Below are 26,832 nucleotides of genomic sequence, written 5' to 3' on the forward strand. Positions count from 1 at the left end.
TACACATGCAAAATCCAAAAAGAAGCTAAATGAGTAGATGTTTATATACCCTTTTAGATGATTACAAAATCAAAGGAATGGGCTAGCAATAAGGCTAAGAGATTATCCTTTTCACTGAAATTTAAGACTAATGGCGTAATGCTTTTAAAACTACAGTCTTACATTGTATGTTTCATGATAGATACTGTACATGTATATGTCATGGAAAGCATATACAAGTGGAACACCCCCTTTAATTCCTCAAGCAACACCAAGTGAAACCAATTGATTTTACATGTACCTTGAACAAAGGTATAAAAAACACACCTTTGTTTAGTCTTTGACAATTCTTCTTTCTTGATGTGGATTGCATGTTCATGTACACAACACTTAGAACTTTACTTGTCTTCAGCAAAGCTCACACTGACATGACTTACTTCTGAATACATGCAAAGCACATGTGTGTCTATACATGTACATGACACATGTGGAATGGCTTTGGGCCCTAATCATAACCTTATTAGGATGTGTATGTCCAAATAGTCAAATCTATGCAAATTAGTAAAAAACAAAAGCGAAGCCTACATATATTTAGTACTTTCACAAAATGTTGGGGCCTCATTTCCATCTATGCAAATGTGGTGGTAGTGGTTTCTGTACAGTGTAAAAGCATTGCATTGCCAGAAATGCATGGTTCTTACAGTGTCGGACATTTAGGGTGTCGGACATACACATCTGATTCCACAATTTTTGAATATTTGAAAAAATAATTTAGTGAGTTAAGCTGATATCTAGAAAGAAAGAACTCATTGTGCTTTGTATTGTAAATTTGGCAGTCTTTTGCTAAAGGGTGCACTGAGGGGATAAAAAACGATGTCATTTTGGTGTCGGACGTACATAAGAAAAGTAAGTGTTATAAAATAAGACATTACATAGAATTTCAAAAGGAAAACGAAAATTCATTTCTGTCATTGTTTACTTATTGAGGCACTCTTCAAACTGTAACAAAACTGGAACAAGAAATTATCAGGCTAAAAAACAGAAAATCTTTCAGAGGGGAAATACATGTAGATGTATTTTCCCCAATTTCTCGGTATTTAAAACCAATTTTTCAGTATCATATAAAAACCAAATTCTTAAATGTTGTTAGAAATGAAGTATGTTTCATGAAAGTATACACCATAAGCTTCAAATTGATGTAATTTGTCACATTTGGACCCGTTTGAAATTTTGGCCCAGAGGGTGATGTTTCCGTGGAACTGCCCTTTAGCAAGTTTGACATCTAGGAAATTGATGATGACTAGTGTACTGATAGGTTGCCTCTTGGTATTTTGGCTCTGGGTAAAGTGACATACATGTACATGCACAGGTAGGTTGGGAGTTTTGTGGAGGTCTGAATCCATGTAGACATCACCGTATGATGTGTTTTGGTCATTTATGGTTTTTAGTTTGAGGTTGTGATTCATTCTGAGCTTGACTTATGAATCTGTCTAGTGGTGATCTAGGTTGATCATTATTATTGAGAGGGTCATTATGGGATATTGGTTTAGACCGTGACGGTTGGTCCCATGAGGTTTCTGATTCCATTTCATCATCCATTTTGAGCCAAATCTAGTCCAAAATGGGCTTAGAAAGTGGGAATGTCGATATTATTAATACATGTACAGGTACCTCCTGATTTTGAGATACATGTATCTCGCCAAAAGGATCACAAAGTAGAGGAAGGGTTGTGAATGGGTGACAGATTAAACATTTGCCACGCACTCTGGAGCATCCAGTATTTATGTCTGATTGTGGTGAGACCATATGTCGTCTCCCAGAAGGATTCACATCACCAATCCCTGCAACTCATGTCCAAATGTTTAACAATGTACATCTCTCACTGTTTTTTGATGCTGTTTTCTCAAAGTGGCACCCAATGGAATTATTTTTTTTCTGCCTTGCATGGGTTGTCTTCAATAGTGTACTGAGATACCGGGTACTGTCATTGCTGATCCTGGGATTCCCAGAAACTTTATACTTACTGCTGGGGATTTTGCTATGACTTGTACTAAAAGCACTTTCTCTGAGAAAATGTTAATTGTAAAGTACATAACGGCAATTTCCTCCCGGGTGACATCATATGCAGCAATGTTTTTTGGTCAAAGGTGCATATCATTACTAATTTTTGAGAATTGTTTTCTGGAAATTTCTAAATACTGAATTATTTTATCAGTTATTTGGTATAGAAAGCTCCTGGTTGATGGCTAAGGGTTTGCGGGATAATTTCTGAAAATATTGAGGCATACCTAAAATTTGTAACTAAAGGAAAAAGAAAATCTGATTTAAGATAAAAATGATTTTTAAAATTGTTATTATTATTTGAATCAAATAAGTAGCCAACCCTGCTTTGTAGCATTTATTGGTTTCACTTTCTTGCCAGAGTAGTGGTTTGCTGGCAAACTCTGACAAGCTCAGTGACCCTTTGGATTCAAATTGAGTTCTGACCTGCTTACAATAGCAACGTAATACATCTAGGCAGGGAACAGACACTGCTTGGACAATGCTTTTTGTTCTGGTCTGTTGCATTGTTAAGGCCAGTGCTGCTCAAATCTTTGAAGAAAACATGCAGATGATCTCTGGTAGTGAAATTTGTCTTACAACTGAAACATCTACATGTACATGTGTGTAAACTGAAGGTCAGATAACCTGTCCTTTCATTTCCAGCAAACTTTCTCAAAAAGAAGTGACTTTTTATCATGGCATGTCAGTCTATTTCTTGGTGTGAAATTGATGTGTTCAGTTGCCATCTGTAGCGTGCATAAAAATAACAGATTTTTAAATTAATACGGTTCCCAAGAGCCCCCTTTGGGCAAGGGGAGGTTAGAGTGTTTATGATACCAGCGGACCTGCAATGTGCTACGCGTGCGGCATTTGGCTCATTCCCAGCAGTGGCAGCTACCCCAACCAATCAGATGCTGCGTACGTCACGCTGGCTGACGTCACACTTCTCCTTCATCGCCGAGCGTATAGAGTTAGAAGTCGAAAAATGCGGGCTGGTTTGTACCTGTTATGTTTGCCAGTCTACCGCACTCTACCTACCCAAACAGTCACTACATATGCAAATTTCCCAGGCACCTGTTATTGTTCGCTGAAAGGATTTCATGCAACGTGGCTTCGCCGCCATGATTGTCCTTCTTTTCTCAGCGCCGTAACGTAACGGACGTGTCTTTCGAGGCATCTTTGATTTTCGAGACTCAAGCAGGGACACTGCCAGGATCTGGCAAAGACCCTGTCTCTTTGGTCAATTGCTGGCCTAGCGAGCCAGCCGGGACTCTCGAGGGAGTACCCCAAGTGAACATCTTACGGGCCCGCCTTATCATCATCATATGCCATGACCTCCGACCGCCATGGCCCAGAGGAACCCATGCGGGGTTCCAGCCAGCACTCCCCCTGGCGACTCCGAAGAACACCCGCCGTTCAACATCATCCAAGAAGACTACTTCTCCAGCGGTTTCCGGGCATACTCCTTCCAGTCCAGGTATCGAAGCCACCGGGTTGGGATCCCTGCAAATGCCGGGACCCGCCCTGCCTAGTGCACCACTGAGTCAAGAAACCCCGCAGCCGCGCAATTCTTTGTCGGGCTCCGCGGAGTCTCTTGGGCTTTTACACCGCCGGGGCTTCAAACCGCCGAAGCCCATTCCAGGCTTGGACTTTCAACTGGGCATCACCAGGTTATCGGACCTCATCTCTCCTGGTCCTCCCACCCGAAACTCTACAGTTCCCGCTGACTTCGACCGGGAATGCTCCCAGGTGTTCCACCACCCACCGCCCCGTCTACTAACTCTGTTGTCGGGTCACCTGCTACTGGGAAATTCAAACATTCCCCCTCTTCATCGAGTTCTTGAAATCTAAGAAGAGACACCACTCTGATCAGGGGCCTAATTCTGAGCAGTGGATGTCGGCCTTTCTATCCATTAATGAAGCCTTGACTTCTATCACTCGTCATGTAGATGACAGACCACCACCGGCTTCCATCGCTCTGGACCCGTTCCTGGCAGACCAGACCCTTCCACCTCCTGCGGCTGCAAGTCAACATGACACGGGACGGGGTTCTACACCAGACTCGCAACAGCAGGGCGTTGCCGAGCTGTCAGAGTGGGGCCGCCCCCCATGAGGGCACCGCGCCTCAGAGCGAGGTATGGCTCTGTCTCTGGCTGCGCAACCAGCATTTTTCTTCGGACGAGGATGAAGTTAGCTCCGTCAATACCCTCACTCTGTCTGAGGGCCGCCTCTGGCTCCTTCAGCAGGACATGATTCAAGTGCTCGGCCTGCCATCAGCCCCTCCGCCCAAAGACGACTCTAGCCAGGGCTCGTTCAAACACCATGCAGCTCAAATGTAGTCTATGGGACCTATTTTTCCTGAACTCCTGCTTGACCGCTCATTTGTAGAAATCTTCAAGTCCCTTGTTAAGTCAAAGCAATGGTGTGCGCTTCCTAAACGAGCGACAGCATTTTATCATTTCCCTTGAAGATTTCAAGAATTTCCTGTGATTTCCAGACCTTCTTGACGCAGCCAAAGACAAAATCTCTGCTGATTCGGGAAAACCGTCTGCTTATGCACATACCAGGATAAAGACAAGTCCCTGCTGGAATCCACGTTCACAAAGCTCGACAAAGCTTCCCGCTTCAGGCTTCGCTGCATGGCCTTTCTTCTCTTTTTGTCGGAATACATTGCCCCTGCTTGCGAAAAAAAATTCCCCGGTCTCTCCAGATTTTGCAGCTCTAGCACTTCGTGGCCTTGACAAAGGACTGAATAGTACATTCGAACAGTTTGCTCTTCAACTTCAACGAAAAGATCCAACGCCGCTGCATCGATGCGACTAAGAAAATATCCTTGCGCGAACCACCGTCTTTGATTTTGCAGCAAACTCAGCAACGTAATGCCAGCCAAGTTGGGTCCACTTCAAGCCAGACTTTTTCGATGCATCGCCTTTTCGCTGGCCTCTTCAATGATCAAACCAATGCCGGGCCTCATCTCGCGTCATTCCCAAGGTGAGTCAAACCTTCCAGCGCCGCAGGAATTCATCGCGCGCTCCCCGTTCGTTCGGGGGACGTCGCAGATGACTGCTTCATTTTGCCTTCAGTGATCGCCGTTTCTTAGCCCGTTGGCGCCACCTTCAACTGTTCACAGGGTTCTGGAGAAACATCACTTCGGACAGCTGGGTCCTTTCAACTCTCGCCCTTGGATATTCTCTCGAGTTTACAAGCACCACGCCGTCCAAGGCGATACTACATCCTGAAGTCATTGAACAAATTCATACGTCCAAAGAAGTTTCGTATGGAAATTATCTCGACAGTGGTACACCTCCTACCGGTTCCGATCCGTTCCACACTAAATGTGGGGGAGGAATTTGACACCTCCACGGCTGTGTTAACATGTGAGGCCAAGGAAAGAAAAGGAAGCATCAGGAGGACCAAGCGGGGCACAGGAAGCCTCTGCCATCCAGTCAAACCAGGGCCCAGTGTTTAGCGCCCACAGCTTCCGCATTGGCACAGCTGCTGCTGCAGCCATGAATGGCATCCTGTTGTCACAGACTAAGACCCTGGGGTGGTGGAAAACCCAAACCTTAACCCCCACACTCACTTATACTCCTCCGAGTAGGACGTCTGCTCCTCTGTTCCTTTGGTTTTGTTTTTTGTTTGGGTTTGGGGACAGTATTGTCTACCGGGCAGCAGAACACATGGGTCACATACCTTCTCGCGGAATCCTCACATGGCTGGGCATCCGGGGAGCCAGAATATCCTCACTCCTTCCATACATGTATGTCAAAGCCCAGCTTCAACACACACCTGCACCTGATGTGTTGGTGGTCCACATTGGGACTAATGACCTCTTCACCATTGAAATGTCTCCCTAATGACCGATGTCTCCCTGATGTTGAAAAATATACCACAAAATGTCTCCCAAGTGACCTATTTGGAAATATTAAAGGATAGGCTAAAGGATAAAAAGGCCTGGTGCAACCTGCTCGCTCTACAGAGTTCAGCTGTGTAAAGACCAGACAATGAAACAATTCAGTATATGTAATAGTCATTGAGTCCAAACATAAAACAGCCGTTGTGCTTCATGCATGTGTACAAGTCACATGGCCAAACTTTCCACAAAACTTTCACGGCAATGCAAGTAATGAATTCAGTTCTAATGACAAATTTTTGGACTGACTTGGAGCCGACACTTGGCCCACACGTACTACGAGACAAATCTGTAAATGCAAACAGGCCAGAACTGTGCATAATGGTAAATGAACGATAAACGTTGCAAAACGTTTAGGACAAAATTGAACTTACGTTCTGAGAGAGCAAACTCCTGCTAGAGAAAGGCAAATTGTCACGTACGCCACAGCGAAGTATGTCGCATAAATGTAGCGTACGAGAATACCTTCATGTCTGGTACAAACTAATGGACTAGAACCCATTGTTGCAGACTAATATTGATGAGGATATGGTTAATTTATGCTTATGACCATGAACAATCACTGGGGCCACTTCACACAGAAAATGCAACGATTTAAATATTATGTCAGGACTATGTTGAACAAGTAGGAACACTCAAGGTTTGTGAGAAAGTGCGTGGTGTGGAAACCTGAGTTAAAGTCTGACCACCACAGAAACGTGAGAAAGCTTGACATGAGCAAGTTCACTGATTCGGAAAAAAACCTGTGTATGCCAAAAGACACATTGTAACTGATCACAAGGTCATAAGATCTGCCTCTTTGTTTGTATTATACAAGTAAGAATCTATCATTCCTTTATAATTGAAGCTACAGTAGGTACCAGCCTTTTCTAGGCCTTCTAGAGTAAACTTTACGAGTGAAAAGACCATGAGATCTTCAGTTCCAGCCATTTTGTGTGCCCAAGATAAGGATGTTTAACCTCTTCAATAATTTTTGCTGGGGAATTACACTTTTTACTTAAATGAGTTAATAATCAAAGGGGTCTACGTTTATGTGCTTTTTTTATTCCCCTAGCCCAATCTTACCACTGTAAGAAAGCTCCCAAGTACAGCTTCTCTTTCCTCCCTTACATGTAAGTCCAGCATTACACTCAGAAGCTGAGCTGCTAAATGCCTCAATTTTGTTGATTCCTCTTCCATACTTGAAGCCCAAATATCATTGCTGAATATGATCTGCACAGAGACAACAAAACTGTCATGATCCGCACAGAGACAACAAAACTGTCATGATCCGCACAGAGACAACAAAACTGTCATGATCTGCACAAAGACAACAAAACTGTCATGATCTGCACAGAGACAACAAAACTGTCATGATCCGCACAGAGACAAAAAAACTGTCATTATTACTATTTTTAATTTAGACATATGAGAAATCTAACCCTAATGCAAGTATTTCACTTTGAGTAATATTCTCTGTAAACTTAACATTGCCACGTCTTCCGGTGAAAAATATCGGCCAGTTTCTAGGAATTTCGTATGCTACATGTACATGTAGTTGTAATGGTTTCCCTAGATTATAGCCATCTGGGAATAAGATCGGCCAGTATGGTGCCAAAACCAGCATGGGTTAATCAAAGCACCAACTGCCTTGGTACTTTCCATGCACTTGATAACTCTGGGTGTCAAGGCGATGTGGGGTACAACCCAATTGTTTTCTTTTTTCCAGTATACAGTGAAAGCATCTACTGTTTCACAACCTGGATTATGGTATCTAGAATTAAACCTTGCGACTTGTTTATTGTAATAAGTGGCAAACCTGTCAACTGTATGAGGCCTCCACAAAAAATGAGAATACAGTACTTGATCAGATATACCCCAGTTGTCCTGATCCATTTGCCTACTTAGCATATCAGCTTTTTGGTTCGGGGACCTTGAAATCCACTCCATATCTATGCGAATATTATTACTCGAAAATGCTCAGGCCTATCTCCTGAAGTTCAGGGTTCATACTTCCACGTGCTGCTATTCGCACAACTGCTTGGTTATCTGTAAACCACTTAGTCCGGCGGTTGGACAGTTTACACACAAACGACTTGAGAACTGAGTCAACTGCTTTGAGTTCTTTCCATGTGGAACTCTTCCTAGACTGACTACTGTCCCAAGATCCCTGGGCCTTATCATTACCCAACGTTACTCTACCACATAGCCACTATAGCCCTTGTTACATGTACTTGCTTCAGATTACACTATACCTTGTTTTATAGCAGTAATTATCCTGTAGGAAATTCTGATGGTACCTAAACTGAGATTGATGTCATATCCAAGCCATTCTAATTGTCTGCTGGATTCCAAATACTGAACATTGGAAACAAATCTAGACCGGATGATATCTGAGGGAACCTGTGTGTGTGTTCTTGCGCTCTTTGCCGGTAGATACAAACCCAAGCCCATCGTCAAGAAAAACTATGATTAATTTTCCTTCACCCCTTCACTTCTTAACTTGCGGGCAAATTACTTTGATGAAAATATAAGATGCACCTGATAGGTCAAATGGCCACTGCCTAAATCGCTAAAAAGGCAACAATTTGCCATTTTCCAAGCAAAACCAAGAAATTCTCGATGGGATGGACAAATATCTACAGGAAGATCGCAGGTAAACGGCAATACCGTACATAACCTTTGTTCACTACATTGGAAACAAATTCTGGTGGGTGTATTAGATACTAAAAGTTCTTTTTGCTTTTAAGACAACCATCAACCCTTATGGAAAAGATCGATGCCTGGATTTTCTTCATATTCATTTTAACTATCACCAACATCAAATTGAATAGAATCAGAATACAACTCAACATCGGAATTGAACTTAACTTTACTGTTTTGAGCTTGAACATCTACTTTGGTCTTTGTACTTGGGGCAGGTGGCCTTCCAATTAGATAAGCTCCCGCACACGAAACACGCTCTTTCAAAACCCTGAGGCATGTTGACCTGAGCACTGTTACATTGGGACTGCTCAAAGTGATGAAAAGTAGAAGCAGGACGTTTGTAAGAGCTCTTACCCTCTTAGCCTCTGCTGCCCTCTTCTGCTTCATCTTTCTGGCAGCTTAATTTTCTGCAAAGGTAATCTTGTCATCATCCAAGTCTGAAGTAGAAGCAGGACGTTCATAAGAGCTCTTAACCTCTTAGCCTGCCGGACTGCTGCCTCTGTTGCCCTCTTCTGCTTAATCTTTCTGGCGGCTTGATTTTCTGCAAGCGTAATCTTGTCACCATCTTAGTGTGCAGCCAGTTGATGCTCCTTATACTCCGTAACCATGGCCCAACCGTACATGCTGGAATCAGCCACATGAATCAACTTCTGTCTCTTGTTGATGGTACTGGACAGTGTTGCTTTTTCGACCGACAAGGAGGGGTTGTCGGCACCTAACTGGTCTCCCTCAGTTTAAACCAAGTCTTTGACTTGCTTAGAAAATAATAAATAATGCTTAGTATATTCGTGAATAAAATTCGGGTGAAACAGCGGTGATGGAAGTAAAAGGATTCAATCTTTATGTAAAGATAAAGTGTGTCTAGCCTGTGCCAGACCAGTGTGAAGTGAATCTCCTATGTGCACCCCCACAAGAGTATGCTACGTGCACCACTGAAACTTCCATTACACATTTCTCCAACCATTCACAGCTGTACATTCCACCCTTTATGCTCAAAGAAAACAAATATATTCTAATTCATACGCAGTCACTCACACTTTCTTTGGTATATATTCATCATAAATGGGTGTGTTCTTTTGATGACTTTGATAAAGTTTTATATTTGGAAATAACTGGTTTTTCCTTTAACAAAACCTCCTGACTGAAATATTGGGTTTCTGGAGAAGTAAGGAGATACCGATGTATAAGCCTTTTGGTTGAATACAGGGTACGTGTACATGTGTGTGGAAATCATCCACAATCAGTTGATTAAAGTTGTTTTTTTCTTTTGTTGCTTTCAAGGCACTGCGGTGAGAACGCTGGTTTACTGACACCATTGTGCTGTCACGGGAGGGAGCCAGCAGATAGACCACGCCGAGCCATTCCACTTTGTCACTCATCTAGTGGTCACTAAAGGACACCATTCAAGTTGATGGGGTGTGCTGATGAACAGTTGACCGACGGAGCAGGAAATTCATTAAGGCAGTAAAGAGGTGAGTTTCTATCAGGCCATTTTCGTCTTGTCTCAAGAAAGTTTTATGTTGCTGTAATACATGTACATGCTTGCATACATGTGCATGTGCACAGCCACGTTTATTTGTTGCTTACTCACTGAATTCAAATTCACACCATGTACATGTACTTATATCTGACCAAAGGGAAGCCAAATGAATTAGTTTCTTTTTAATTTTGAAAATATTCAACTATTTTTCAACTTTATATTTACCACTTTTCAAATTCTGACTCTAAATAAGTACCAGTTTGCATGTACATGTATGACTGTGGATGTCACATATCATTTCATATTGGTTAGTTTCAGGTTTAGTTTCATGTCAGAATAACAATGTCTAATGTCAGTGTTTTTTCTTGAATTGTTCCATACTCAATATTGTAACCCTACTTTAAGGAGAAATACAGTAAAAAGGTACAATGGAGTATCAATGTACATGTACATACATGTACACGTACATTGTATGTACGTGTACATGTACATGTACCTTGAGTTGTCATGGTTGTGTGTATAGCACTTTCTATTGGCTGTAGAGGAAAAAATAAACACTGAACTGTTTTTTTTTTCTTTTTTTGGCCTGCTGTCTTGGTAGTTATTTTGATATCATCTACTGTTTCTTTAGCTTCCAATGGTGACATCATAATAATATCTTCATTGTCCGTCTTTGTTTCGGCATTTGGTTCCTACTCTCATGGCTTCTGTTCGGTTTCAGTGACACCCACACACACGGGTTCAAGTACGTTTTCATTCATTTGTTTTTCATTTTGTTTCATGCTCAACTAACCTTCTCACATACCACTTCAGCATGTTGGCATGGAAGGTCTTGACTGTACCATTGCCAAGATCTATACGGTAATCAATGTTTCCGACTTTGGCTAGTACAGGGAAAGGACCCTTCCACCATATTTTTGGTCAGTATGTAGGAGTAGTAATACGAGGCCACCGCCATTGAAACTTTTGGCTCAACTTTTTGCATTGTAGCAGTGTTTGTTCACATCTACCGACATTTGCAAATTCTGCTGTGCAATTTCCCATGTCTTTTCTAGACGCTCGCAGCGATCGAGAACATGTTGGTGTGTAGTTTTAACTTTGGGACTTTCAACTTTACCCGTCCAAAGTTCGTGTAATATAGCTATCGGACTATGGACTGTGCGACTGTAAAGTACTTTGAAGGGTGCAAATTTCAAGCTTGAGTGAGGGGTTTCATGATATGCAAAGAGGAGAGGTCCAGGATAGCGATCCCAATCGCGCAGCTTTTCTGCGTGAAGCCGTTTCAACATTAGTTTAAGTACACCGTTCATGCGTTCAACCAAACGGTTGCACAAAGGATGTAATGGAGTAGTGATCATCTGTTTTATTGACAAGAGCCTACTCGTTTCTTTCATGAGATCTGATGTAAACTGTGATCCCTGATCGGAAAGAATTTCAGTTGGGAAGCTGACTCGTGTGAATACATTTACATGTACATATACTACCCTGGTAGTTTCAATACTACTGGTACATGTAGGTAGAGCAACGGCTTTTGGATGCCGCGTAATCAATCAGGGTCAATATGAAACGATCGCCTCTGTCAGATTTGGGATGAAGGGGGCCTGTAATGTCCACAGCCACAAGTTTAAATGCCATATCTATAAGGGGCATGTCTCCCTTTGGAATAGTCCATTGACATATGTCGTAGGAACGACAATATTTCGTGAGCTACAAGGTTAATTACGTTGACTCGATATTTAATAGGAACTACAAGTTGAGGACTCGCATTTCCATATTGGAAAGTGGAGGATTCAAACTTCCTATACAACACACCGTCAAGCCAGTAGAAAGTGGAAGTTGATCCGTATTTGTTGCATTTCTGATTGCCCTTCTCTGCAAGTTCTCGTATATGGGCCAACGACGGATCATTCGCTAGTTCGCTCATAATTTCAGGTTTCGAGATGTCTGGAATACTTTCAGGTACCTTAAGTTTCCTTAATGGTCTGTCCTGCACAGCTCGTTGTGTTTGTGTCATTACTGCACATGACATAGTATCGACGCTCCTGTGGTCTATCTCCAAATTGAGTGTTTGAAGAGACACCACATTGCCAGAGCAGGTCAGGATTATTCGGTGATCTGACACCTGTTATGTTACCTAATATGACGTCGTACACTGTTTGTCTCATGCCAAGCGCGTCAGTCCAGCCAACGAAATACAATGAGTCTAATTTAATTCTTGCGACTGGAGATACGCGAACAGTTACATCGACAAGAATACACGACTTTTCGGCACCAGTGAGTTGTTTATCGGGAACAAGGTCATGTTTTATGACTATTGAGCTACAGCCGCCGTCGCATATACATTAACTTAACATTTGATGTTGTTAACCCAATCCGTCTGTGACTGGCATCGTAGAACAATCCGAGTTTTTACACGCCATGCTCATTACAGGGAGTCCGTGTCTGCACATCAATGTTGCGTAACCCTCTTGTGTACAACATTCAATGAGTGGCGTGAAATCAGGCAAGGTCGATATACATGTATAAGCTACAGTTTCTGTTGCACTAGGTGGACCACTTTCTCTAGATTTCGTGGCTTTCTGTGTGTTTTGCTCCATGTCACATTCAGCCTCAAAAAGGCCAGTAATTGCTGAAGCTGTCACGTTACAGCGGCTTTCTCAATTTCTTTAAACTTACTGCAGCAGTTACGCGCTATGTGACCCGGTTTGCCACATACAAAACATGTACGGGATGATACATCTCGTAGTGTGTTGGCGTTGGTGATAGGTGTGAATGATTTGGCAAACAGCGCACTATGCATCTGTTTCTGATCTACATATAGGAACCACCTACATATATTTGAATATTGGCCGTACAGTTTATGTTCCCAATAAAGGGAGCAAAGCTGCCGTGAGCATCCGTATACTGCTCTGCAAATTGGGCCATTTCCATAACAGCCGGTTTATGCTCTTATAGGAAAAGAGCTACATGTAAATGATCACTGCATCAATTCATGAACTGTTCCCGCAAGAGTAAATCTTTCAGACCGTCATACATGTACATGTATATCTTAGGTACACATGTATTTTGGCCATAGCAACCCAACGCATCAGTAGGTTATCAAGACGGACTGCAAACTGTGGCGCGCTTTCGTCTTTCTCGGGTTTGCCAACCGAAATTTCTCTCTAAAGGCATGCTCATTTAGGTGGAATTGCTTGAGTAACATCTCCTTGAGCATTTAGTATTTGGCTGACTCATCTGAACTTAGCCAAGAATACACTTTGAGAGCTTTGGCTTTCAGGAGAGCACTTATATGTACATTTTTGGCCCACCACTCGGGGTTCCATTCTTCCATGTGTACTGTTCGAAATGCCCTGACATATTGCAACTGCAATCAGACTGCACATTTGCTATCTTGGCAATTGGGCAAACGCAATGGTCGATACCACTCTTCCATAATTCTCTCAATCAGCTTTTGAGGAATTTGTTCCGGCTTAGACCATTTATCCGCACTTCATACATCATCCAAACTGCAATCTGATTACAAGTATAGCACTCCTGGCTATCTGGCTAATGAATTGTTCATTAAAACCCCCTGGCCGCTTATAAACATACCATCAAAATACCGGGATTTCCTGTATCTGTACATCTCCCTCTAGCGTAGTTTGTCCATCTGGGAATAAGAGTGGCCAGTGAAAGTTCCAGAAGCTTTTGTATACTTCATATGGAAAAGTACTCTTGAAATAAGATGGATGTATTCACAATTGTCTTCCAAATAAGTACATTTCATTGATTAATGCATGCCTTTTGCAAAGTGTAGACATAATAATAAACTACCTGAAAATCCTTGGATTACTAAAGGCCTACTAAAATCTATAAGAAAGAGAAATAGACTTTATAAAGTATTTCTTTGAAACCCTTTCCAGATCAATAAAATTAAATAAACAGCAGTGTTGTAGTCGAGACCTTTATGTCCGAGGCCGAGACCAAGGCATTCGAGACCGAGACCAAGACCGAGACCAGCTCTTTCAAGACCGAGACCAGAACTTTGAGACCGAGACTTTTGCAGTTCGAGACCGAGACCAAAACCAAGATGACCGAGACCGAGACCTTGCACAACATATACAATATATAGGCCTACATGTAGTTCATTAATGGTAAACATGGTGGACAATTGGCATTAAACAGAAAAATTAAGTGCAGATTTTACATGTAAAGCACACAACATATTCCATATTCCATGAAAGAGTTTTATTTGAACTCTGGGAAAAACAGCACACAGTTATTTTGACCATGAAGGCATGGACTGCCGATGCTGTAGAATTTTGTATAGAGTATACGGCATAATCGTGCATTAAACATGTACATATACAGAGTTTTTGTGTTCCGTACAGTGTGCTGTATGTACCGTACGATCTGCTTACATGATTTTGCCGCGGCTGAGCGTGAATTGTTGACGCACATTTTCTGCATTTCTGTCATGGTCTTGGCAGGTCTCGGGTGGGAGACCCGAGACCTCGGCATCCGAGACCGAGACCAGCCCTTCCGAGACCGAGACCAGCCCTCCCGAGACCGAGACTCTTGTAGGCCGAGACCAAGACCGAGACCGAGACCTAAAAAAAAAGGCCTCAAGACAGTCTGGAGACCGAGACCAGGTCTCGAGACCTCAAACACTGATAAACAGATATAAAAAGAAATGAACTATTGTAATTCTGGTTATTGTAATGTCTAGGTGATTCAGTTCATGGCATTTGTCATATTGCCGACCACCCCAGACAGGTAATTTAATTTCCATTATACTGGTGTCAGCTTCGAGTTGCACTCCATCCAGAAGAAACTTGCAGGTTTGTAGTTTTTATGCGAGATCTGTATGTAACTAAACAACTGGCATTCTTGAATTGCTGGCTGATCAAGACATTGATGTGCTTGATCTTACTGAGTCATGGATTGAAGAAGGAGACATTACCAGTTTCTCCATAAATCTCGTCAAGATAGAGCTGGTGGTGGTGTAGGAGTATTGTATGAGTCCGGAATGAGAACACATACCACTCCATCTACTGCCGCTGGATCATCTTTTGAGCACATTGTGGTCGATGTCGACTGTCATGATAAATGTTTCTTGTTGATGGTCGTTTATCGGGCTCCAAATGTAGCAATCACTACCTTTTTTATCTGACTTTTCTCAAGTCTTTGAACAGTTCATGTCAAAATCATCTGATTTTGTGATAGTTGGAGACTTTAATATTCACATGGATCAGCCTCAAGCACATGATAGGATTTGTTTTATGAATTTTCTCGAGTCTTGCAATTTGATTCAACACGTAGTATCCCCAACCCATATTAAAGGTCATGTTTTGGATCTTGTTATTACTCGTCCATCTATCGACATTATAGCCGCATATGTCAGACACAAAATGAATGAAATCTTACACCAGCGCAAGTTTAATTCTTTTGTTATCATACGGCCATAGCAGTTTTAATTCCAGATTGATAACCAATAGCATTTATGTACATGTAAGTGATAGTTTAGCATATCCCCGGTCGAAGCGTAAACCGCGAGACAACATTGTAAATAAGCTAAACTAAGCAAGTCCCGGTCGAAGCGTAATCCGCGGACGGTAACTGGCTGCGCTTATAAAGTCCCCGGTCGAAGCGTAAGCCGCGAGACAACAGAATAAGACATTTAAACATAGCCGGTCTCCGGTCGAAGCGTAAGCCGCGAGACAAGTCCCCGGTCGAAGCGTGACCGCTAGACAGCAGTATAAGACAATTAAGCATTGCAAGTCCCCAGTCAAAGCGTAATCCGCAGGACAACAGTATCACACAATTAAACATGGCAAGTCCCTGGTCGAAGCGTAATCCGCGGGACAACAGTATAAGACACTTAAGCATGATCAGTCTCTGGTCGAAGCGTAAGCCGCGAGACGTAACAGCGATTATTAAAGTAAGTCCGGTCGAAACATAACATCGGGTCTAGCAGTAAGTACTAGCATAATCATCCCCGGTCAAAGCGTAATCCGTGGAATAGACATTATTCACGTCACACCCATACGTACCCGTATATAGACTACCCATTCCATCTGGGTTATAAACTGCAAAGTGAACCATAAACATTATACAGACTTTCTATTGATTCCATGTATGTAAGAATTCGTTGATTGCATAGGTTTTATATAGCTATATTGATTCATAATCCTAAGGCCCATGACGGTGATAAGAATGAAATTCCTCTACTAAAAGCCAAGGATCCCATTCAGGGAAGGGCAAAAAACTCCTGAAAACCAAAATGGCTTGTTTATAGTGCTCTGACTTTCTTCAAGTAGCCTGCATGAGGAGAAAAAGGAGGAAAATTCCCTTTCGGCCCAGAACAATTCGGCAACCAAGCAAGAAAATTTCAGGATTGGGTCTCAGAGGTGGACATAAATAAATCCAATGGACCTTCGCTTTGGCGGCATGAAGGGGAGGTGGTGGGCCTTGCAAATTTACAACACTGATTATTTATCCCACAATAAACCGAACAAACCGACCTGGCAAACTGCTGAAACAAAAGTGACCAGCACACACATTGGTTCTGCCTATGAAGCTGTTACCAAACAGCTGGGTCGTAAATCCAGCGCCTGTGTGGTCAGCGGGGGAATTTACTCCAGCAACCCAGCCTAGCAGCAGTAAATTATTTGAAGCCCCAATGGGCCTAAAATGAATTATCAAATCTGTGGATGTTTTTGATCCTGCTATTTCTGATCATTCACTAATAATGTGTTCTTTAAAAATCAGTAAGCCTGTGAGACTGCAGAGATCTGTGGCATTTCGGAGGCTTAAAACATACACTGTGAACATTTTCGTTGAGACATTCTTTGTTCTGCATTTTCAAAGTTTTTGGACGAAACTTCATTACTCGACCCCAACGTATTCACAGCTTTTTACAATTTGGAATTAAGGATGGTTCTTAACAAGCATGCTTCTGTTCAATCAAAGGTTGTTACTATACGGTCGAATACACCATGGTTTACTGAGACCATTAGGAAGGAGAAAATTAAGCAAAAAAACTGGAGCATTGCTGGCAATGTGCTTGACTCACTTTTGACCGGAGAAATATAAAATGCAATGTAATCACGTTGTAAAGATGATCAAGGATGCGAAAGTGCATTATCATCAAACCTTAATCCGTGAGAGCAGGGGTGATTGTCATCAGATTTCTTGTGTGATTGATAATTTGTTTTGCCGTAAGTCAGTTCCTACATTTCCTACTCATAAGTCTTAAGTCGAGTTGGCAAATTGATTCGCAAATTTCTTTCAAGATAAGATCAGCAACTTACGACATATGAGTAGTGTGAGTCAAGGAGATTTTGGTATTCAAGATCCAATTGTTCCTGAAGGATGTAAGCTTAATTTAGGCTCCACTACCTGTGCACAGATCCAGCAAATCGTACACAAGTGTCCTCCAAAAACTTGTGGTGCTGACCCGATACCGACTGCACTTTTAAAATGCTGTCTGCCTGAAATCTGCCCAATAATCACATCTCTTGTTAATTCCTCTATTAACCTTGCAGTTTTTCCAAATGATTTTAAGATGTCTACGTTACTCCCATTCCAAAATCTCGGAGCCTCAAGGCTGATCAAGCCAAGCTGCTTAAGAATTATCAGCCAGTTGCCAATTAACCATTTGTCTCCAAGGTTCTTGAGAAGGTGGTTGCGCAACAACTTACTAATCATATGACCAGGTTTATGTTACATGAACCTTTTCAATCGGCATACAAGCACCATCATGGGATGGAAACGGCTCTTGCCCGCATTCAAAATGATATTTGGAAAAATATGGATGAGGGCAAGGTCTCCATTCTGATATTACTTGATCTAAGTGGTGCGTTTGATATGCTTATCATGACATTTTGCTTCATCGATTAAGGACAAATGTTGGAGTTTCACAAAATACCTTCGATTGGTTTTCTTCTTACCCTAGAGACTGTTTACAAAGAGTTCAAATTCAGTCTTTATCGCCTGATGGTCGGAGTGGATTGGATGTGGGAACCATGAGTGACACCTATACACTTAAGTATGGTGTCCTCCATGGCTCTGTACTTGGACCACTTTTATTCAATGTGTACATGTTGCCATTAGGGGATGTTATTAGGCATCATGGACTGAGTTGTCATTTTTATGCAGATGACACTCAGTTGTATTTGTCAGCACAGCCAACTGCCAGTAACACACAGCAACAAGTGCCAGTTTGGGAAAAATGCTGTGACGACATCAAATGTTGGATGGCGATTAATTTTTTGAAACTAAATAATGATAAGATAGATCTGCTTATCATTGGATCACATACATGTATGTCAATGAGCAAAAATTCCTAGAACTGTTGTGAATATTGGTAATCACAGAGTCCAGAGTCTGGGTGTGATTTTGACAACAAAATGAATATGCAATCCCTCATCAAGAACATCTCTCGCTCTGCAATGTATCACCTGTACAATATAAGCAAAATTAAACGTTTTTTGGTCAATCAGCTACGGAGCAGATTATTCATGCACTTGTTATGTCTCGCATAGACTATTGTAACTCTGTTTTAATAGGTCTATCGGCGTCATCCCTTGCTCCTTTGCAGAGAGTCCAGAATGCTGCAGCAAGGTTACTCACTAATGGCAAGAAATTTGACCACATCACTCCTGCGCTGATGCAACTACATTGGTTGCCAGTAAAAATAGTGTAACTTTTAAAGTGAGTCTCCTGATCTTTAAATGTCTCCACGACAGTGCTCCAAGTTATTTAAGTGATTTGCTTGATGTTAGAATTCCTAATCGACTCGCATGTTCCGCGCTGGACTCGTCAGGCTTACTCTTCCAAAACCTAGGCTGTCTTCTGCTGGCGAGAGGATGTTTTCTATGGCTGGTCCCCCGTCTCTGGAACCAGCTTGAAGTTCATCTTAGAGAGTCTAGGAATGTGGAGAGTTTTAAGACCGGGCTGAAGACGCACCTTTTTAAACAAGCAATTTTAGTTTCTTATTATTGATTTTGATTATGGTACATGTAGGTTATATTTATTTATCTATATTTTGATGTACAGCGCCTAGAAGCAGCCTGATGGATTGGGTCCTTTATAAATGTCAGTTATTATTATTATTTAATTAGAGCTTTCAAGGAAATACATTATCTTATCTTTTGAGCAAGAAACAACCAATACTAAAAATACCTGTGAAATCATTCATCAATAAAATATTGAACAGAAAGTGTGAAAATACCTAACCCTGTCAATTGTTCACATAAATAATTCTGACAATACCGGCCCTGTCAGACAATTGCAAACCATTTTAATGATTGTTTTGTTTTGACTAATAAGGATGAAGTAAACTCTCTCGTATCCAGGTACCAGAGCGTGTTTTACACAGCAGGCGTTATCACTTCCCAGCAGGCATTATCAAATGTTAATACAAGGTCAAGTTGCATGCTGTTGAATAGGAAGACTGTCTGAGGTGTTTATGAATATCCATTAAGAGTGCTATTCTTTGTCTTTGATTGAAGGTGTTTTTATCATTCAAAAGTATTGTGTAGTTTGGTTCAGCAGGAGTGGGGATGGAGCTAAGACCTCTCAATATTTTTTGGTTTGCATTTATAGTGTCACTTTGGATGAGTTGGTTTAATAATTGTGTTCTTCTAAGAAATCTTTTTTTATTGGATTTGGTTTTCTTGGTTTTTGCTTTGCAACCAGAGAAATACATGTAGTTTGATTCTGTATTGAATTTTTTTCTTGCTGTCTTTGTTTTGATGAAGGTGGATAGGAATTGAAGTGGAGGATAGTGGGTTGTATTCCAGAGATAAGAGCAATATACATGTAGACAGCAACAATGCTTGGCAATCTCATTTGGAAGATGTGGTTACCTTGAAATTAGACTGTTTGGTTTAAGACATTCAGTGTGGATGCCTCTTGACATGCTTGAGGTTGGTTTGGTCATATGAAGTAGCCAAACAGTTGTTGGGCCGTGATGCAGTCTTAGTCTTGAAATTGTTCAGCAATACTTTGAAGAGCTGTTTGCGAGGTTCTTGTGAGCTGTTCCTCTGTGGTTGTTAGCTGATGTTGCTGCTCTTCTAGCATACATGTACATGTAGTCTACCGCCTGCAACCTAGGCAGATTACCAACACATATGCATTATTTCCTAGTCTGTTACTTCCTTTCGGTAAATTCTCGATCACTAATAGTGCGCCCTCACTCACTCGCCCCCTACGAAAGCGTCAGTCATGTTCGTCCTCTCTTATTACGTTATGGAACGTGTTGTTCTGGCTCCAAATTTTGGGGATTTTTTCCTTTGCTAACGCGTGTTTTGGTGTTATTCTTTGATTATTTTGCTTGTTTATTTGTTCTGATTCTTGTGAATGGTAAGATTGTTCCTTTTTCAGTCTACTTCTAAATATTTTACCGTTCCCTTTTAAGTCTCGTGCAGGTGGCAGGTTGACCTTGTGTTGACCTGTTTCAGAGTTTACCCAGGTGGCATTGTTGTTTTGACATACGGTAATTGTGCCATAATAAACTGAGTATGTGTGTTTATTTATTCCGTTTTCCTGCATATTTTTTGTGATTTGCCCCAAATTGTGGCATACTTGTTTATGATTATTATTATCAAGAGCAATTGTCTTGCTATTCTCTGATGTTTTGCTTGTTTTTTTTATATCGCCAGGTATTTCAGTGTTTCTTGTTCTTCATATTTGGATACTTGTTGATTTCTTATTGCCGGATTTCGGCGGTTCTTGTTTCTTGACATTTTGAATACTTGCTTTCTGATTTTTTCGTATAGCCAAATATTTTGGTGTCTTTGGTTTTTCGATTCTTCTTCACGTTTTCTGTGTATTAGATAATTGAGTATCTCAAGAGAAATTTGAGTAGTCTTCAACCTGCTTCGAGTATTTGCCCGCTTGCGCGCCAGGGATCACTTAAATAACAGGGACCGTGGGGCATTGGTTTTTGTCCTTGCTAATTCAGGAAATAAGACAGTGGGGTACCCTTATTTGCTCCAGTACTGTACTGTCGAGCACAGGATTTCGCTCTTTGAGCATTGAGTGAAATTTGCAAACTGGTTGTGGCGGTACAGGTGTGGTATCTGGTACTTACGCCGCGTGCCCACTGACCTTGAGATCTGGTATCTCCGGTCTTATTCCGATCCATTACTGCCTTTGGGAGCAAAGTTGAGTCCGCCACTTGAGGGGCCTCTCAGGTGACTCAAAACTTGGCAGACAATAAAAGACCTTGGTGTGCTGACCGGCGCTATATAGAGCATAGCTCTCCCTGCGGGCCTTCGAGCTTTGAGTATCACTGGCCCCTAAGCTCCACTACTGCCTTCTGGAGCATTGCTGAGTTAGTCAGGCAGCTCAAAGCTTGGCATACCGGTACCATAACAAACCTCAGTATTGCCGTAACGCAGGGATTTCTCCGGTGAGTGGGTCTCTTCGAGCATCGAGCAACATGTCTGGCCCATCAAGACTTGAAGGTTTTCATGGTGAAAGAACTATATGAGTAAAACGATTGCGGTTAAGCCGTGGATCAATCTCTTTCTTGAGTATATGTAAATGGCCACTGCCTAAATTGCTAAAAAGGCAACAATTTGCCATTTTCCAATTGAAACCAAGAAATTCTCAATGGGGTGGACAAATATCTACAGGAGGATCGCAGGTCAACGGCAATACCGTACATAACCTTTGTTCACTACATTGGAAACAAATTCTGGTGGGTGTATTAGATCCTAAAAGGCCTTTTGCTTTTTAAGACAACCATCAACCCTTATGGAAAAGATTGATGCCTGGATTTTCTTCATTTTCATTGTAACTGTCAACAACATCAAATTGAATAGAATCAGAATACAACTCAACATCGGATTTTAACTTAACTTTACTGTTTTGAGCTTGAACATCTACTTTGGTCTTTGTACTTGGAGCAGGTGGCCTTCTTATTGGATAAGCTCCTGCACATGAAACACGCTCCTCCAAAACCCTGAGGCATGTTGACCTGAGCACTGTAACATTGGGACTGCTCAAAGTGATGAAAAGTAGAAGCAGGACGTTTGTAAGAGCTCTTAGCCTCTTAGCCTGCTTGACTGCCGCCTCTGCCACCCTCTTCTGCTTCATCTTTCTGGCAGCTTGATTTTCTGCTAGGGTAATCTTGTCATCATCTAAGTCTGAAGTAGAAGCAGGACGTTCATAAGAGCTCTTAACCTCTTAGCCTGCTTAACTGCTGCTCTCTTCTGCTTAATCTTTCTGGTGGCTTGATTTTCTGCAAGGGCAATCTTGTCATCATCTTGGTGTGCAGCCAGTTGATGCTCCTCATACTCCGTAACCATGGCCCAACCGTACATGCTGGAATCAGCCACATGAATCAATTTCTGTCTCTTGTTGATGGTACTGGACAGTGTTGCTTTTTCGACCGACAAGGAGGGGTTGTCAGCACCTAACTGGTCTCCTTCAGTTTAAACCAAGTCTTTGACTTGCTTAGAAAATAATAAATATTGCTCAGTATATTCGTGAATAAAATTCGGGTGAAACAGCGACAATGGAAGTAAAAGGATTCAATCCTTATATAAAGATAAAGTGTGTCTAGCCTGTGCCAGACCAGTGTGAAGTGAATCTCCTATACCCTATGCACCCCCACAAGGGTATGCTACATGCATCACTGAAACTTCCACTACACATTTCTCCAACCATTCACAGCTGTACATTCCACCCTTTATGCTCAAAGAAAACAAATATGTTCTAATTCATACCGGGTCACTCACACTTTCTTTGGTATATATTCATCATAAATGGGTGTGTTCTTTTGATGACTTTGATAAAGTTTTATATTTGGAAATAACTGGTTTTTCCTTTAATAAACTTCCTGACTGAAATGTTTGGTTTCTGGAGAAGTAAGGAGATACTGATATATAAGCCTTTTTGTTGAATACAGGGTACATGTACATGTGTGTGGAAATTATCCACAATCAGTTGATCAAAGTTGCTTTTTTCTTTTGTATCTTTTCAGGCACTGCGGTGAGAACGCTGGTCTACTGACACCATTGTGCTGTCTTGGGAGGGAGCCAGCAGATACACCATGCCCAGCCATTCCACTTTGTCACTCATCTGGTGGTCACTAAAGGACACCATTCAAGTTGATTGGGTGTGCTGATGAACAGTTGACCGACGGAGCAGGAAATTCATTAAGGCAGTAAAGAGGTGAGTTTCTCTCAGGCCATTTTCGTCTTGTCTCAAGAAAGTTTTATGTCGCTGTAATACATGTACATGCTTGCATACATGTGCATGTGCACAGCCACGTTTATTTGTTGCTTACTCACTGAATTCAAATTCACACCATGTACATGTACTTATATCTGACCAAAGGGAAGCCAAATGAATTAGTTTCTTTTTAATTTTGAAAATATTCAACTATTTTTCAACTTTATATTTACCACTTTTCAAATTCTGACTCTAAATAAGTACCAGTTTGCATGTACATGTATGACTGTGGATGTCAAATTTCATTTCATATTGGTTAGTTTCAGGTTTAGTTTCATGTCAGAATAACAATGTCTAATGTCAGTGTTTTTTCTTGAATTGTTCCATACTCAATATTGTAACCCTACTTTAAGGAGAAATACAGTAAAAAGGTACAATGGAGTATCAGTGTACATATACATACATGTACACGTACATTGTATGTACGTGTACATGTACATGTACCTTGAGTTGTCATGGTTGTGTGTATAGCACTTTCTATTGGCTGTAGAGGAAAAAATAAACACTGAACTTTTTTTTTTTTTTTTTTTTGGCCTGCTGTCTCGGCAGTTATTTTGATATCATCTACTGTTTCTTTAGCTTCCAATGGTGACATCATAATAATATCTTCATTGTCCGTCTTCCTTTCGGCATCTGGTTCCTACTCTCATGGCTTCTGTTCGGTTTCAGTGACGCCCACACACACGCGTTCAAGTACGTTTTCATTCATTTGTTTTTCATTTTGTTTCATGCTCAACTAACCTTCTCACATACCACTTCAGCATGTTGGCATGGAAGGTCTTGACTGTACCATCGCCAAGATCTATACGGTAATCAATGTTTCCGACTTTGGCTAGTACAGGGAAAGGACCTATAACCATAGTAATAGTTTGTTTTGGTCAGTATGTAGGAGTAGTAATACGAGGCCACCGCCATTGAAACTTTGGGCTCAACTTTTTGCATTGTAGCAGTGTTTGTTCACATCTACCGACATTTGCAAATTCTGCTGTGCAATTTCCCATGTCTTTTCTAGACGCTCGCAGCGATCGAGAACATGTTGGTGTGTAGTTTTAACTTTGGGACTTTCAACTTTACCCGTCCAAAGTTCGTGTAATATAGCTATCGGACTATGGACTGTGCGACTGTAAAGTACTTTGAAGGGTGCAAATTTCAAGCTTGAGTGAGGGGTTTCATGATATGCAAAGAGGAGAGGTCCAGGATAGCGATCCCAATCGCGCAGCTATTCTGCGTGAAGCCGTTTCAAAATTAGTTTAAGTACACCGTTCATGCGTTCAACCAAACGGTTGCACAAAGGATGTAATGGAGTAGTGATCATCTGTTTTATTGACAAGAGCCTACTCGTTTCTTTCATGAGATCTGATGTAAACTGTGATCCCTGATCGGAAAGAATTTCAGTTGGGAAGCTGACTCGTGTGAATACATTTACATGTACATATACTACCCTGGTAGTTTCAATACTACTGGTACATGTAGGTAGAGCAACGGCTTTTGGATGCCGCGTAATCAATCAGGGTCAATATGAAATGATCGCCTCTGTCAGATTTGGGATGAAGGGGGCCTGTATTGTCCACAGCCACAAGTTTAAATGGCATATCTATAAGGGGCATGTCTCCCAGTGGTACATGTACCTTGGTCACTTTGCCTTTGGAATAGTCCATTGACATATGTCGTAGGAACGACAATATTTCGTGAGCTACAAAGTTAATTACGTTGACTCGATATTTAATAGGAACTACAAGTTGAGGACTCACATCTCCATATTGGAAAGTGGAGGATTCGAACTTCCTATACAACACACCGTCAAGCCAGTAGAAAGTGGAAGTTGATCCGTATTTGTTGCATTTCTGATTGCCCTTCTCTGCAAGTTCTCGTATATGGGCCAACGACGGATCATTAGCTAGTTCGCTCATAATTTCAGGTTTCGAGATGTCTGGAATACTTTCAGGTACCTTAAGTTTCCTTAATGGTCTATCCTGCGCAGCTCGTTGTGTTTGTGTCATTACTGCACATGACATAGTATCGACGCTCCTGTGGTCTATCTCCAAATTGAGTGTTTGAAGAGACACCACTTTGCCAGAGCAGGTCAGGATTATTTGGTGATCTGACACCTGTTATGTTACCTAATATGACGTCGTACACTGTTTGTCTCATGCCAAGCGCGTCAGTCCAGCCAACGAAATAGAATGAGTCTAATTTAATTCTTGCAACTGGAGATACGCGAACAGTTACATCGACAAGAATACACGACTTTTCGGCACCAGTGAGTTGTTTATCGGGAACAAGGTCATGTTTTATGACTATTGAGCTACAGCCGCCGTCGCATATACATTAACTTAACATTTGATGTTGTTAACCCAATCCGTCTGTGACTGGCATCGTAGAACAATCCGAGTTTTTACACGCCATGCTCATTACAGGGAGTCCGTGTCTGCACATCAATGTTGCGTAACCCTCTTGTGTACAACATTCAATGAGTGGCGTGAAATCAGGCAAGGTCGATATACATGTATAAGCTACAGTTTCTGTTGCACTAGGTGGACCACTTTCTCTAGATTTCGTGGCTTTCTGTGTGTTTTGCTCCATGTCACATTCAGCCTCAAAAAGGCCAGTAATTGCTGAAGCTGTCACGTTACAGCGGCTTTCTCAATTTCTTTAAACTTACTGCAGCAGTTACGCGCTATGTGACCCGGTTTGCCACATACAAAACATGTACGGGATGATACATCTCGTAGTGTGTTGGCGTTGGTGATAGGTGTGAATGATTTGGCAAACAGCGCACTATGCATCTGTTTCTGATCTACATATAGGAACCACCTACATATATTTGAATATTGGCCGTACAGTTTATGTTCCCAATAAAGGGAGCAAAGCTGCCGTGAGCATCCGTATACTGCTCTGCAAATTGGGCCATTTCCATAACATTAGCCGGTTTATGCTCTTATAGGAAAAGAGCTACATGTAAATGATCACTGCATCAATTCATGAACTGTTCCCGCAAGAGTAAATCTTTCAGACCGTCATACATGTACATGTATATCTTAGGTACACATGTATTTTGGCCATAGCAACCCAACGCATCAGTAGGTTATCAAGACGGACTGCAAACTGTGGCGCGCTTTCGTCTTTCTCGGGTTTGCCAACCGAAATTTCTCTCTAAAGGCATGCTCATTTAGGTGGAATTGCTTGAGTAACATCTCCTTGAGCATTTAGTATTTGGCTGACTCATCTGAACTTAGCCAAGAATACACTTTGAGAGCTTTGGCTTTCAGGAGAGCACTTATATGTACATTTTTGGCCCACCACTCGGGGTTCCATTCTTCCATGTGTACTGTTCGAAATGCCCTGACATATTGCAACTGCAATCAGACTGCACATTTGCTATCTTGGCAATTGGGCAAACGCAATGGTCGATACCACTCTTCCATAATTCTCTCAATCAGCTTTTGAGGAATTTGTTCCGGCTTAGACCATTTATCCGCACTTCATACATCATCCAAACTGC

At 41.7% G+C, this 26,832-nt stretch overlaps 1 long non-coding RNA gene across 1 annotated transcript in view; it reads left to right on the forward strand.

Annotated features, from left to right (window-relative positions):
- The window catches only part of LOC147795356 (uncharacterized), a 68,306-nt gene that overhangs the window by 19,838 nt on the left and 21,636 nt on the right, over positions 1-26,832 (forward strand). The window contains exons 3-4 of the long non-coding RNA XR_015423981.1: positions 9,902-10,092; positions 23,080-23,270. This is a non-coding gene — a long non-coding RNA (uncharacterized LOC147795356). The remainder of the gene's footprint in view (positions 1-9,901; positions 10,093-23,079; positions 23,271-26,832) is intronic.

The sequence above is a fragment of the Acanthaster planci genome, unplaced genomic scaffold (assembly GCF_054643075.1).
Source record: "Acanthaster planci isolate LZ-2023a unplaced genomic scaffold, COTS_SCS Contig61, whole genome shotgun sequence".
In the NCBI taxonomy this organism is placed as follows: Eukaryota; Metazoa; Echinodermata; class Asteroidea; order Valvatida; family Acanthasteridae; genus Acanthaster; species Acanthaster planci.